The 14,245-nt window shown below is 51.6% G+C and overlaps 1 protein-coding gene across 1 annotated transcript in view; it reads right to left on the bottom strand.

The window, feature by feature from the left end:
* Nucleotides 1–3,968, bottom strand: part of RMND1 (required for meiotic nuclear division 1 homolog) — an 81,339-nt gene extending 77,371 nt beyond the window's left edge. The window contains exon 1 of the mRNA XM_068106950.2: nt 3,748–3,968. The gene's annotated coding sequence lies outside the window, so the exon portion shown is untranslated. The remainder of the gene's footprint in view (nt 1–3,747) is intronic.
* Nucleotides 3,969–14,245: the final 10,277 nt, after the last annotated feature.

Below are 14,245 nucleotides of genomic sequence, written 5' to 3'. Positions count from 1 at the left end.
GTGATTATGATGGTGGGCGATTATGATGGTGGGTGATTATGATGGTGGGTGATTATGATGTTGGGTGATTATGATGGTGGGTGATTATGATGGTGGGTGTTGTAGGTGGGTGATGATGATGATGATAGGTGATGGGTGATGATGATGATGATGATGGGTGATGATGATGGTGGGTGATTATGATATTGGGTGATTATGATGGTGGGTGATGATGGATGATGGTGGGTGATTATGATGGTGGGTGTTGTAGGTGGGTGATGATGATGATGATAGGTGATGGGTGATGATGATGCTGATGGTGGGTGCTGATGATGGTGGGTGATTACGATATTGGGTGATTATGATGGTGGGCGATTATGATGGTGGGTGATTATGATGGTGGGTGATTACGATATTGGGTGATTATGATGTTGGGTGATTATGATGGTGGGTGATTATGATGGTGGGTGTTGTAGGTGGGTGATGATGATGATGATAGGTGATGGGTGATGATGATGATGATGATGGGTGATGATGATGATGGGTGATAATGCTAGGTGATTATGATGATGGGTGATGATGGATAATGGTGGGTGATTATGATGATTATGATGTTGAGTGATGATGGGGGAGAATGGTGGGTGATGATGATGATGGGTGATGATGATGATAAGTGATGATGATGGATGATAATGGTGGGTAATGATGGGTGGTGATGATGGGTGATGATGATGGGTGATGATGGGTGATGATGTTGAGTGATGATGGTGGATGATGATGATGGGTGATGCTTGTGGGGGTGGTGGGTGATGATGATGGGTGATGATGATAAGTGATGATGATGGGTGATGGTTGTGGGTGATTGTGATGATGGTGGGTGATGATGGTAGGTGATGATGTTGGGTGATGATGATGTTGGGTGATGATGATGTTGGGTGATGATGATGTTGGGTGATGATGATGTTGGATTGTTGGGTGATGATGATGTTGGGTGATGATGATGTTGGGTGATGATGTTGGGTGATGATGATGTTGGGTGATTATGATGTTGGGTGATTATGATGTTGGGTGATTATGATGTTGGGTGATTATGATGTTGGGTGATTATGATGTTGGGTGATTATGATGTTGGGTGATGATGATGTTGGGTGATGATGATGGTGGGTGATGATGGATGATGGTGGGTGATTATGATGATTATGATGTTGAGTGATGATGGGGGAGAATGGTGGGTGATTATGATGGTGGGTGATGATGATGGTGGGTGATGATGGATGATGGTGGGTGATTATGATGTTGAGTGATGATGGGGGAGAATGGTGGGTGATTATGATGGTGGGTGTTGTAGGTGGGTGATGATGATGATGATAGGTGATGGGTGATGATGCTGATGGTGGGTGCTGATGATGGTGGGTGATTACGATATTGGGTGATTATGATGGTGGGCGATTATGATGGTGGGTGATTATGATGGTGGGTGATTACGATATTGGGTGATTATGATGGTGGGTGATTATGATGTTGGGTGATAATGATGGTGGGTGATTATGATGGTGGGTGTTGTAGGTGGGTGATGATGATGATGATAGGTGAAGGGTGATGATGATGATGATGATGATGGGTGATGATGATGATGGGTGATAATGCTAGGTGATTATGATGATGGGTGATGATGGATGATGGTGGGTGATTATGATGATTATGATGTTGAGTGATGATGGGGGAGAATGGTGGGTGATGATGATGATGGGTGATGATGATGATAAGTGATGATGATGGATGATAATGGTGGGTAATGATGGGTGGTGATGATGGGTGATGATGATGGGTGATGATGATGGGTGATGATGTTGAGTGATGATGGTGGATGATGATGATGGGTGATGCTTGTGGGGGTGGTGGGTGATGATGATGGGTGATGATGATAAGTGATGATGATGGGTGATGGTTGTGGGTGATTGTGATGATGGTGGGTGATGATGGTGGGTGATGATGGTAGGTGATGATGTTGGGTGATGATGTTGGGTGATGATGATGTTGGGTGATGATGATGTTGGGTGATGATGATGTTGGGTGATGATGATGTTGGGTGATGATGATGTTGGGTGATTATGATGTTGGGTGATTATGATGTTGGGTGATTATGATGTTGGGTGATTATGATGTTGGGTGATTATGATGTTGGGTGATTATGATGTTGGGTGATTATGATGTTGGGTGATTATGATGTTGGGTGATTATGATGTTGGGTGATTATGATGTTGGGTGATTATGATGTTGGGTGATTATGATGTTGGGTGATTATGATGTTGGGTGATTATGATGTTGGGTGATGATGATGTTGGGTGATGATGATGTTGGGTGATGATGATGTTGGGTGATTATGTTGGGTGATTATGATGTTGGGTGATTATGATGTTGGGTGATTATGATGTTGGGTGATTATGATGTTGGGTGATTATGATGTTGGGTGATTATGATGTTGGGTGATTATGATGTTGGGTGATTATGATGTTGGGTGATTATGATGTTGGGTGATTATGATGTTGGGTGATTATGATGTTGGGTGATTATGATGTTGGGTGATTATGATGTTGGGTGATTATGATGTTGGGTGATTATGATGTTGGGTGATTATGATGTTGGGTGATTATGATGTTGGGTGATGATGATGTTGGGTGATGATGATGTTGGGTGATGATGATGTTGGGTGATGATGATGTTGGGTGATTATGATGTTGGGTGATTATGATGTTGGGTGATTATGATGTTGGGTGATTATGATGTTGGGTGATGATGATGTTGGGTGATGATGATGTTGGGTGATGATGATGTTGGGTGATGATGATGTTGGGTGATGATGATGTTGGGTGATGATGATGTTGGGTGATTATGATGTTGGGTGATTATGATGTTGGGTGATGATGATGTTGGGTGTTGATGATGTTGGGTGATGATGATGTTGGGTGATGATGATGTTGGGTGATGATGATGTTGGGTGATTATGATGTTGGGTGATTATGATGTTGGGTGATTATGATGTTGGGTGATTATGATGTTGGGTGATTATGATGTTGGGTGATGATGATGTTGGGTGATGATGATGTTGGGTGATGATGATGTTGGGTGATGATGATGTTGGGTGATGATGATGTTGGGTGATGATGATGTTGGGTGATTATGATGTTGGGTGATTATGATGTTGGGTGATTATGATGTTGGGTGATTATGATGTTGGGTGATTATGATGTTGGGTGATTATGATGTTGGGTGATGATGTTGGGTGATGATGTTGGGTGATTATGATGTCGGGTGATCATGATGTCGGGTGATCATGATGTCGGGTGATCATGATGTCGGGTGATCATGATGTCGGGTGATTATGATGTTGGGTGATGATGTTGGGTGATGAGTGATGAGTGATGATGAATCGATTCATTCTTGTCAAACAACCAACATGTCCACCAGGTTTAGTCCGAATCCGTCTATAACTTTTTGGGATATCGTTCTAACAGACAGACAGAAACAAGAGTGAAAAATAACCAATGTCCACCTTTGGTAGCAGAGGTAACAAAACACAAGACAAGAGGTTCGTTACAGATCCCACTAATCTAATTTCAGGATAAGAAGTTAGTGTCGATGTTCATTTGGTTAAATATTCAATGGCACATGTACAAACACAGGCCTTTGGCAGTTTGGGACACGGATAGTAAAACGAAAGAATGGATTTATTTTTAAAACATGTACAACGCCTCGTCCTCGTGTTACCTGTGCCGGGAAGTGCGCACGCGATGCAGCAACAGAATTCGGAATACTCGCAATAAATAAATATATACACATAAACAAGAAAATCCTGCCTCAACGTTCGATTCGACTTAATTACTCGTTTAGCTCCGTCCTCGACTGCCTTTTTTACTGAACAATCTATGAGTAAAACAGCTGCAACCATCGACCACACCGCCTACATTACAGAATTTGCACCATCACGTGATTTTATCACAGTAATCCTTCCTTCAGATGCATCAACGTTTTTTTTTTACTTTAAGGATATATATACAAATATAGAAGCCAAAATCAGGCCTAAAACAACATAAATAATCAACGACGATGAGGAAAAAAATTAATAGGAACCTTATACGGCACACACTGATGCTAACTACTATACCGACAAGGCTACAAATGGTTCAACCATGTTTCTTCGAATCCTTCCATAACTTCTAGACTTATTCACAAACGAACAATCAGTGGGAAAACATAACCTCCGAGGCTCAAAAGGAAAGGGAGAGCGGGATGAAACACAAAATGAACAAACAAACCGACAACTAACAAACGAAACATGTGAGGCGGGAAATCACAATAACCTGGAAAAGGAGGAGTGCTTGCAGGGAATGGGGTAATTTGGGGTGGAGTAGGAGAGATAGTGAATGGGGAATGAGAAACACATGAGGTCGTGGTGAATGAACAAACAAATGTGTTGAAACCCTGGAGGGAATGAAGAATGGGCCTGAACAGACTGGGGAAGTTCGTTCCACAGGATGTTTGGTGGTGTAGCGGTTCCCGCTGGATGTACACAATCGCCTTGCACCTGCCAGGACGCGGCCAGGGCGCGATCGCCATGCCGGGCTCGTCCGGACGGGCCCAGACGCGCCTCTCCTGGGCATGCCCGGACTCGCCGTTCCCGGGCACGCCCGAACCTCCCGGGCACGCCCGGTCTCGTCTTTGTCTTTCCCGGGCTCGCCCAGAACGCCCAGGCACGCCCAGCCTCGACTTGCCAGGCCGCGTCCAGGACGCCCGGGCATGTCCAGACTCGCCTTTCCAGGACTCGCCCTTGACACCCGGGCATGCCTGGTCTCGGTTTTCCCGGGCAAATGCCCCGGCATAAATGTGTATATATATATTGCTGTGTGGCGGACACAAAAGCCCACTGGCGTGGTGACATCATTCCGCGCACCAAGTGGGCGGTGGCCACGCCCGAGGGGTAGGCGTGGCCTCATGATATACACCGGGCGCGCAGCCCGGAGCGCGCCAGTGTTACAGTGAGCTCCTGAAATAAAGACGCTTATAAGTTACCGCTTGTCCGCTTCCTCCTTGCTCGCAAGCAGCGCGCGTAACACCGCGCTTTACTGGTGACCCCCTTGACGTTGGATCTGCCGGAGCGATCCTTCCACACGCGACGCCATTGCCATGGCCAACTTCATCAAACTTCCCGAATTTTGGGAGGCTCAGGCCGAAGTCTGGTTCGTCCAGGCCGAAGCCCAATTTCAGCTTCGGCGCCTCACCGGCGATGACACGCGCTATTGCCACGTCGTCGCCTCCCTCGGGCCCAGCACGGCCGCTCGAGTTGTGTCCGTCCTTCGCCACCCACCGGACGGCCACAAGTACGAGGCACTCAAGCGGCTACTCCTAGCCACGTTCGGCCTCACGGACGACGCACGGGCCGACCGCCTCCTGGATCTCCCCGAGCTCGGTGACACGCGCCTGTCGGTCCAAATGGACCATATGCTGTCACTGTTGGGCGACGAAGCCCCCGGTTCTCTATTCCGGGCGCTTTTCCGTCGCCAACTTCCAGCGCAGGTTCGCCTCGCGTTGGCCGGGACCTGGCTAACGGAACCCCGAGCATTGGCAGCCGAGGCGGACAAGTACTTCGCCGCTTCGGACACGCGGGCGAGAGTCGGCGTGGCCGTCACGGCCCTCGTGGCTGATGCTGCTGATGCTGCTGCTGATGCTGCTGATGCACAGCATCAGCTTATACAGCATACGCAGCATGCTGATACGCACCTCGTGACCGCCGCCACTCCCCGCCCACCGCCGCGGCGAAAACCGCCACCGCGGGGAAACCCGCCAACTCCACCGGCCTGGCGGAGCCAGCCGCGCTCCTCCAGCTCCACCACCTGGTGCTGGTTCCACGCCAAGTTCGGCCACGAAGCTCGGCAGTGTCATCCGCCATGCTCCTTCAACAGGTCGGGAAACGCCTGGGCCGGCGCTCAATAGTGGCGATGAGCGCCGGCCGTTCGAGCAGCCTGCTGTTCATAACGGACACCTTCTCCGGGCGCCGTTACCTGTGCGACACGGGAGCGCAGGTGAGTGTCGTTCCCGCCGGCACGTCAGACAAGCACGCCGCGGGTGGGGGCCCCGCGCTGCTTGCCGCGAACGGGACGCCCATCCGTACGTACGGAAAACGCTGCCTCTCTCTGCGGTTCGGAGGGCAGGTTTTCCGATGGACGTTCGTCACCACCGACGTGCCCATGGCACTGCTTGGCGCGGACTTCCTGTGCGCTAATGGGCTCCTGGTCGACGTCAAGCGCAGACGTCTTGTCCAGGCCGAGACGTTCAGCTCGCTCGCTTGTGCGTTGCCCAGCTCAACGAGCGGCTTGCCAAGCGGCTTGCCGAACGGTTCGGTTCCGGCCACGTTGGTCTGTACGCTTCCGGCAGTGGACGCATTCACCCGCCTCCTCGCCGGCTTCCCGGCCCTCACGCGGCCCACCTTCTCGGCGGGGGCCGTCAAGCACGGGGTGGCCCATCACATCCCCACCGTCGGGCCACCGGTCTACGCCCGGGCACGCCGCCTCGAGCCGACGAAGCTGGCGGTGGCAAAAGCGGCGTTCGCTACCCTGGAGCGACTCAGCATCGTTCGGCGCTCAGAGAGCGCTTGGGCGTCGCCGCTGCACATCGTGCCGAAGCCCGGCGGGGGATGGCGACCGTGCGGGGACTATCGCCGTCTCAATGACGCCACGACTCCCGACCGCTACCCCGTCCCCCACATTCAGGACTTTTCCGCCCGTTTGGCGGGCATGTCCTTCTTCTCGAAGGTGGACCTCATACGTGGCTACCATCAGGTCCCTGTCAGGCCGGAGGACGTCCCGAAGACGGCGGTCATCACGCCATTCGGACTCTTCGAGTTCCTGCGCATGCCCTTCGGTCTGAAGAATGCGGCTCAGGCGTTCCAGCGACTGATGGACAGCGTCCTGTGCGACTTGGATTTTGTCTACGTCTACCTGGACGATATCCTCGTCGCCAGCGCGTCCCGCGAAGAGCACCTACGCCACCTCCGCACGCTCTTCGAACGCCTGGGCCAGCATGGCCTGATTGTGAACCCCGCAAAGTGCCGGTTCGGCGCCGCCATAATCGATTTTCTGGGGCACCGTGTCACCAGGCACGGAGCCGTCCCCCTGCCGGCCAAGGTGGAGGCGGTGAAGGGGTTTCCGCGCCCCCGCACGATCAGAGGGCTGCAGGAGTTCCTGGGCATGGTGAACTTTTACCATCGGTTACTGCCCCGTATCGCCCAGCTCCTGCGCCCCCTGCACGAAGCTCTCCGAGGTAAGCCGGGCAAAGGCGACGTTACCTGGACCGAGCAGATGGACACGGCGTTCACGGGCGCGAAGCTCGCCTTGGCTAACGCCACCATGCTCGCGCACCCGGCGCCCGATGCACTGATCGCCCTCACCACCGATGCCTCGGACTACGCGGTGGGCGCGGTGCACGAGCAATGGGTGCGTGGAGCTTGGCAACCGCTGGCGTTCTTTAGCCGGCAGCTTCGCCCGCCTGAACACCGTTACATTACCTTAGACCGCGAGTTGCTCGGGCTTCACTTGGCGGTCAGGCACTTCCGCCATCTGCTCGAGGGCCGTGCGTTCACTGCCTTCGTCGACCACAAGCCGCTGATCTTTGCGATGGGCAAGGTCACCGAGCCGTGGTCGGCCCGGCAGCAGCGTCACCTCTCGGCCGTGTCCGAGTACACGACGGACATCCAGCACGTCGCGGGGAAGGACAACCCGGTGGCGGATTGCCTTTCCCGGGCCGTCGCCCACGCAGTCCACCTCGGCATCGACTATGCCCGGATGGCAGCGGACCAGGCCGCTGACCCTGACGTCCAGGCCTTGCGGACCGCCGTCACTGGCCTCCGCGTCACCGAGGTGCCGTTCAACGGCGCGGGCGCAGCCCTCTTGTGCGACGTCTCCCTCGGGCGTCCTCGCCCCATCGTGCCCGTGGGCTGGCAGCGCCAGGTGTTTGACGCCATCCATGGCCTGTCCCACCCGGGCGTGAGGGCCTCCCAAAGGCTGATCGCCGACAAGTTCGGCTGGCATGGCCTCCGGAAGGCCGTCCGCGGCTGGGCCAGGACGTGCCTCGCGTGCCAGCGCGCCAAGGTGCACCGGCACACCCAGGCCCCGTTGGCCCCGTTCACGGTGCCGGAACGCCGGTTTGACCACGTCCACGTGGACCTGGTGGGACCTCTGCCCCCCTTGCGGGGTTTCACCTACGTTCTCACCATGGTGGACCGCACCACCCGGTGGCTGGAGGCCGTGCCCTTGGCGTCGACAACGGCGGCCGATGTCGCGCAGGCTTTCATCGCCACCTGGGTCGCCCGGTTCGGCGCCCCTCAGACATCTCGTCCGACCGCGGCCCCCAGTTCACCTCGGAGCTCTGGGGGGCGGTCGCGCAGGGGCTCGGGGTCCGGCTGCACCGAACCACGGCCTACCACCCCCAGGCTAACGGCCTGTGTGAGCGCTTTCACCACTCATTGAAGGCCGTGCTCCGGGCCACCCTCCGCGACGGCGGCTGGGTCGACAGGCTCCCCTGGGTCCTGCTGGGCCTCCGGACGGCGCCCAAGGAGGACCTGCACGCAGCCGCGGCGGAGTTGGTCTTCGGGCAACCGCTGCGGGTGCCGGGCGAGTTCCTCCCCGACTCCACGGCACCATGGTCCGCGGCACAGCAGCGCTCCGCTCTGCAAGAGACCGCCCAGAGGTTCGCCCCGGTGCCAACAGCATGCCACGGGCACCCACCGACGCACGTCGCCCCGGAGCTTCGCACGGCGGAGTACGTCTTCGTCCGCCACAATGCCCACCGGACACCACTGCGGCCCCCGTACGACGGGCCTTTCCGCGTGCTGGAGACCGGGGCGAAGCACTTCACCCTGGACATCGGCGGTACTCCTGACCGCGTTTCGGTGGACTGCCTCAAGCCGGCCCACCTCGACGTGGACCATCCACCGCCAGTGGCCCGAACCCCACGTCAGGGCCGCCCCCCTGCGGGCGGACCCCCGGCACCGCCCAGCCCCGCCGCCACGCCGCCCCCCGGTCCTGCACCCATCCCAGGGGCAGCCAGGGGCATCCCACCTGGCATCCCTGCACCCCGGACGCCGCCGATCGCCAGGGGGCGCTTCGGCCGAGTCATTCGTCTGCCCCGCAAACTGGCCCTCCAGGTGCGCGGGAATTCTGGGGGGGCGCGTGTGGCGGACACAAAAGCCCACTGGCGTGGTGACATCATTCCGCGCACCAAGTGGGCGGTGGCCACGCCCGAGGGGTAGGCGTGGCCTCATGATATACACCGGGCGCGCAGCCCGGAGCGGGCCAGTGTTACAGTGAGCTCCTGAAATAAAGACGCTTGTAAGTTACCGCTTGTCCGCTTCCTCCTTGCTCGCAAGCAGCGCGCGTAATGCCGCGCTTTAGTATCCTACAAATGTCTGGGTTTTGCCATTTTTTTATTTTACATTTCCAAAGTGGGAAATTTTAAGATTTGGGATACTTTTTACCGTATTTAAACAGTTAAACCATTTTTGTACATTTTCTTGCGGTGATAAAATGTGGTTATGTGATGTTTGGACCTGGAAAGCTTGGTACAAGACTGTACTACTCCGTCATGGCGTAATGGGTGTGTTCGAACATCATGTGTTCACTTCCTGCCAAATTCCAAATTCCTGCATCACAAAGAGTAGGCGAGCTATTACCGGCACCCTGGCAAAATTCTAAATAACTTTCGGGGTATATAAACCACATTTCCAAGCTGGCCTGCAAAGCCAGTCGCTGACTAGGCATCCTCCGTCGTGCAAAGTCCTTCCTTGACACCTCTTAGCTCCGAAGCACATATTTCATCCGCAGCTCAATGGAATACTGTTCCCCCCCCCCCCCTTCGGGCTGGTGCTCCTGCCTCACACCTCGCTCGGCTTCACGCTGGTGAAACCAAAGCTTTCAGAATCATTGGAATCTCCCGCGATGAAGTTAACTCCGAGGGCCTTTCACTCACTCACCACAGGCAGGTTGGTGGTCTTTCTGTCTTCTACCGACTCCTCTCCGGCCTTACACCCCTTGCTCTGTCCCCAAATATTCCTGCAGGTCGCACAAGATCTGCCAGCAACCCTCTTCTGGTGAAACTTCCAAAATCAAGACTCTCTGCTCGCCTTCACTCTTTCATGCCTCTTTTCTTCCGCCTCTGGAACAAACTCCCTCACTCTCTTCAATCCCACTCATCCCTCCAGGTCTTTAAAACAGCTGTTCACCACCGTCTCTTATCTCCCGATGTCCCTGTTATCTACTATCGTGCTTGTGTGCTTTCCTCTCTCTCTCTCCCCATCTTGTCTTCCACTCTCTTTATTATGTTTTATGTGTCCGTTTATGTTTTTTGTGTTTAATGTTAGCTCTTACACGAGCCTCGATCTTGCATACAAAAAAAAAAAATGCCTCGTGAAGAGTAGGCGAGCTATCACTGGCACCCTGGCCAAATTCCAAATTCCTGCTTTGCGAAGAGTAGGCGAGCTATCACTGGCACCCTACCCAAATTCCAAATTCCTGCTTCGTGAAGAGTAGGTGAGCTATCACTGGCACCCTGGCCAAATTCCAAATTCCTGCTTCGTGAAGAGTAGGTGAGCTATCACTGGCACCCTGGCCAAATTCCAAATTCCTGCTTCGTAAAGAGTAGGTGAGCTATCACTGGCACCCTGGCCAAATTCCAAATTCCTGATTCGTGAAGAGTAGTCAAGCCATCACCAGCATCCTGGCCAAATTCCAAATTCCTGATTCGTGAAGAGTAGGTGAGCTATCACTGGCACCCTGGCCAAATTCCTGATTCGTGAAGAGTAGGCAAGCCATCACCGGCATCCTGGCCAAATTCCAAATTCCTGCTTTGCGAAGAGTAGGTGAGCTATCACTGGCACCCTGTCCAAATTCCAAATTCCTGATTCGTGAAGCGTAGGCAAGCCATCACCGGCATCCTGGCCAAATTCCAAATTCCTGCTTTGCGAAGAGTAGGCAAGCCATCACCGGCATCCTGGCCAAATTCCAAATTCCTGCTTCGTGAAGAGTAGGTGAGCTATCACTGGCACCCTGGCCAAATTTCAAATTCCTGATTCGTGAAGAGTAGGCAAGCCATCACCAGCATACTGGCCAAATTCCAAATTCCTGCTTTGCGAAGAGTAGGTGAGCTATCACTGGCACCCTGGCCAAATTCCAAATTCCTGCTTCGCGAAGAGTAGGCGAGCTATCACTGGCACCCTGGCCAAATTCCAAATTCCTGCTTTGCGAAGAGTAGGTGAGCTATCACTGGCACCCTGGCCAAATTCCAAATTCCTGATTCGTGAAGAGTAGGCAAGCCATCACCGGCATCCTGGCCAAATTCCAAATTCCTGCTTTGCGAAGAGTAGGCAAGCCCTCACCGGCACCCTGGCCAAATTCCAAATTCCTGCCTCGTAAAGAGTAAGTGAGCAATCACCGGCATCCTGGCCAAATTCCAAATTCCTGCCTGCTGAAGGGGAGGTGAGCTATCATCGGCACCCTGGCCAAATTCCAAATTCCTGCAACGTGAAGAGTAGGTGAGCTATCACTGGCACCCTGGCCAAATTCCAAATTCCTGCTTCGTGAAGAGTAGGTGAGCTATCACTGGCACCCTGCCCAAATTCCAAATTCCTACTTCGTGAAGAGTAGGCAAGCCATCACCGGCATCCTGGCCAAATTCCAAATTCCTGCTTTGCGAAGAGTAGGCAAGCCATCACCGGCACCCTGGCCAAATTCCAAATTCCTGCTTCGCGAAGAGTAGGCGAGCTATCACTGGCACCCTGGCCAAATTCCAAATTCCTGCTTTGCGAAGAGTAGGCAAGCCATCACCGGCACCCTGGCCAAATTCCAAATTCCTGCCTCGTAAAGAGTAAGTGAGCTATCACCGGCATCCTGGCCAAATTCCAAATTCCTGCTTTGCGAAGAGTAGGCAAGCCATCACCGGCACCCTGGCCAAATTCCAAATTCCTGCTTCGCGAAGAGTAGGCGAGCTATCACTGGCACCCTGGCCAAATTCCAAATTCCTGCTTTGCGAAGAGTAGGCAAGCCATCACCGGCACCCTGGCCAAATTCCAAATTCCTGCCTCGTAAAGAGTAAGTGAGCTATCACCGACACCTTGGCCAAATTCCAAATTCTTGCTTCGTGAAGAGTAGGTGAGCTATCATCGGCACCCTGGCCAAGTTCCAAATTCCTGCTGCGTGAAGAGTAGGTGAGCTATCACCGGCACCCTGGCCAAATTCTAAATTCCTGCCTGATACAAGTGCTAATTGCGACCAAATAGGTGTTTTACATGTATGTTATTGATGGCATTAACCTTGACCTTTGATTAATTTCGACCAGATTTTACATATGAGCGTGGATCGGCTTGCTATGTTCGCCTCACCACACGTCACTGCAGAGGCACGTTCTTGTTTAAACTGAGGATTATGACTTGACTGAACTTGAGTTGCTATGTTGTCATGATTTACACCAATCATAAAATAAACATTTATTTTTTACATATTTATTTCTAATATTAGTGATATTATATATTTGTAATTTATTTTAAATCAAAAAAGGTCCAAGTGGTGTAAAGCTCTAAATGGTCAGGGTCCAAGCTGTTTGTCAGTCTGAAGGGTTTAAGAGGTCTAAATGGTGTTAAAGTCTAAACTCTAAGGGGTCAAAAGAAACTTAAGGGGTGTAAAGGTTTAAAGGGTACAATAGGTTGGAAGGGTGAAGGGGATCTAAAGGTGTCTAAAGTATTGAAAGGGTCTTGGGGTCTTCAGGATCTTGGTATCTAATGGGTTTTATGGGTCTTCAGCATTTTTTGGGTCTTTTGGGTCTTCTTAGGTATTTTGGGTCTTCGGGGTCTTTTGAGATTTTAAAGGTCTTCATGGTCTTTTGGATATTTTTGGGTTTTGGGTCTTTGTGGTCTTTTGGGTGTTCATGGTCTTTTGGGTCTTCAGGGTCTTTGAGGTATTTTGGGTCCACTGGGTCTTTCAGGATCTTTGAGGTATTTTGGGTCTTTGGGGTCTTTTGAGTCTTCAGGGTCTTTTGGATCTTGTGGATCCTCTGGGTCTTTAAGGTCTTTGGGGGATTTGGGTTGTTTTGGGTCGTTTGGGTCTTCATGGAAGACCTTCATGGTCTTCATGGTTGGTGGTCTTAAGGGTCTTGGGGGATTTAAAGTGTCCTCAAAGGTCTAAGGGTCTCAGCAGTCGTAAAGGTCAATATGTATATTCCAACGTAATGAATATATGTACATAAATAAATAATAGACAGGATGCAACCAGCATTCAAAGACAACGTAATTAATAGACATATAATCACACGGTTTTACGGCTTCCCGGACTGTGGGACTTTTTCTGTTCCACGTGGGACTTTTTTATATTCCATCTGAGACTTTTATATTCCACGTGAGACTTTTTAAAGGAACTATCAGGGGTAGCCAGCGTTGCCTGGTGCTGTTGTAATCCTGTTGGCATTTTGAAGAAATCCAATTTTGTTTTTCTTTTTCCTTTTTTTGTGGGGGCCTAAAACACTTCCCTACACCGACTAAGGAATGGAGTTGGGGATCATTTAATATTACCTTTCACATAGCTACAAAGACTTAGGCACTATCTATAGAGCGATTTAAAAAAAAAATCCAACCTTTTTAAAAAATCTATATTTTTTGCCGAAAACACTCCCTGGCATTCACTGATGAACCTCTGAAAGTTTGATGAAAATCCGTTTGGCCATCTCTGAGAAAAATGGTGACAGACAGACAGACAGAGACAGACAAACGTATTTTATAGAACGGATTGTCAACTTTCCAGCGTTAGTTTGGCACATCTTGCAATAGCAATTATGTTGACAATTTTTTATTTTCAAATATAGAATTGACAATATAAATTTCTCGTGTATCTCCAGCCTGAAAAAAAGATATCGCAACATGATAACTACATGTGTGCAATAAAATGTTTATACAAACTGGAGAATCATCATCTCCTCCCACCTCCTCGACCTCACCCTCCACCACCGCCAGCATCTCCTTAAAAGACACAGCTCAGCACTAAATAATATATGGGTTTAAAAAACGGCAGCAGTCGAAATGACCTTCGCCATGTCAATATGGGGCACTCTATATATTGATTATTTGAGCTCAAGGGTCTGTTGATTTTTTTTTTACTTGACCTGTTATAATAGGAGCATAATATTTGTACTTCTTCTCATACTCTGGAAATTACCGGCTACGGCCTCCACG

Source organism: Myxine glutinosa, chromosome 2 (assembly GCF_964187855.1).
Source record: "Myxine glutinosa chromosome 2, kmMyxGlut1.1, whole genome shotgun sequence".
Taxonomy (NCBI): Eukaryota; Metazoa; Chordata; class Myxini; order Myxiniformes; family Myxinidae; genus Myxine; species Myxine glutinosa.
This window is presented reverse-complemented; position numbering and strand designations above follow the sequence as displayed.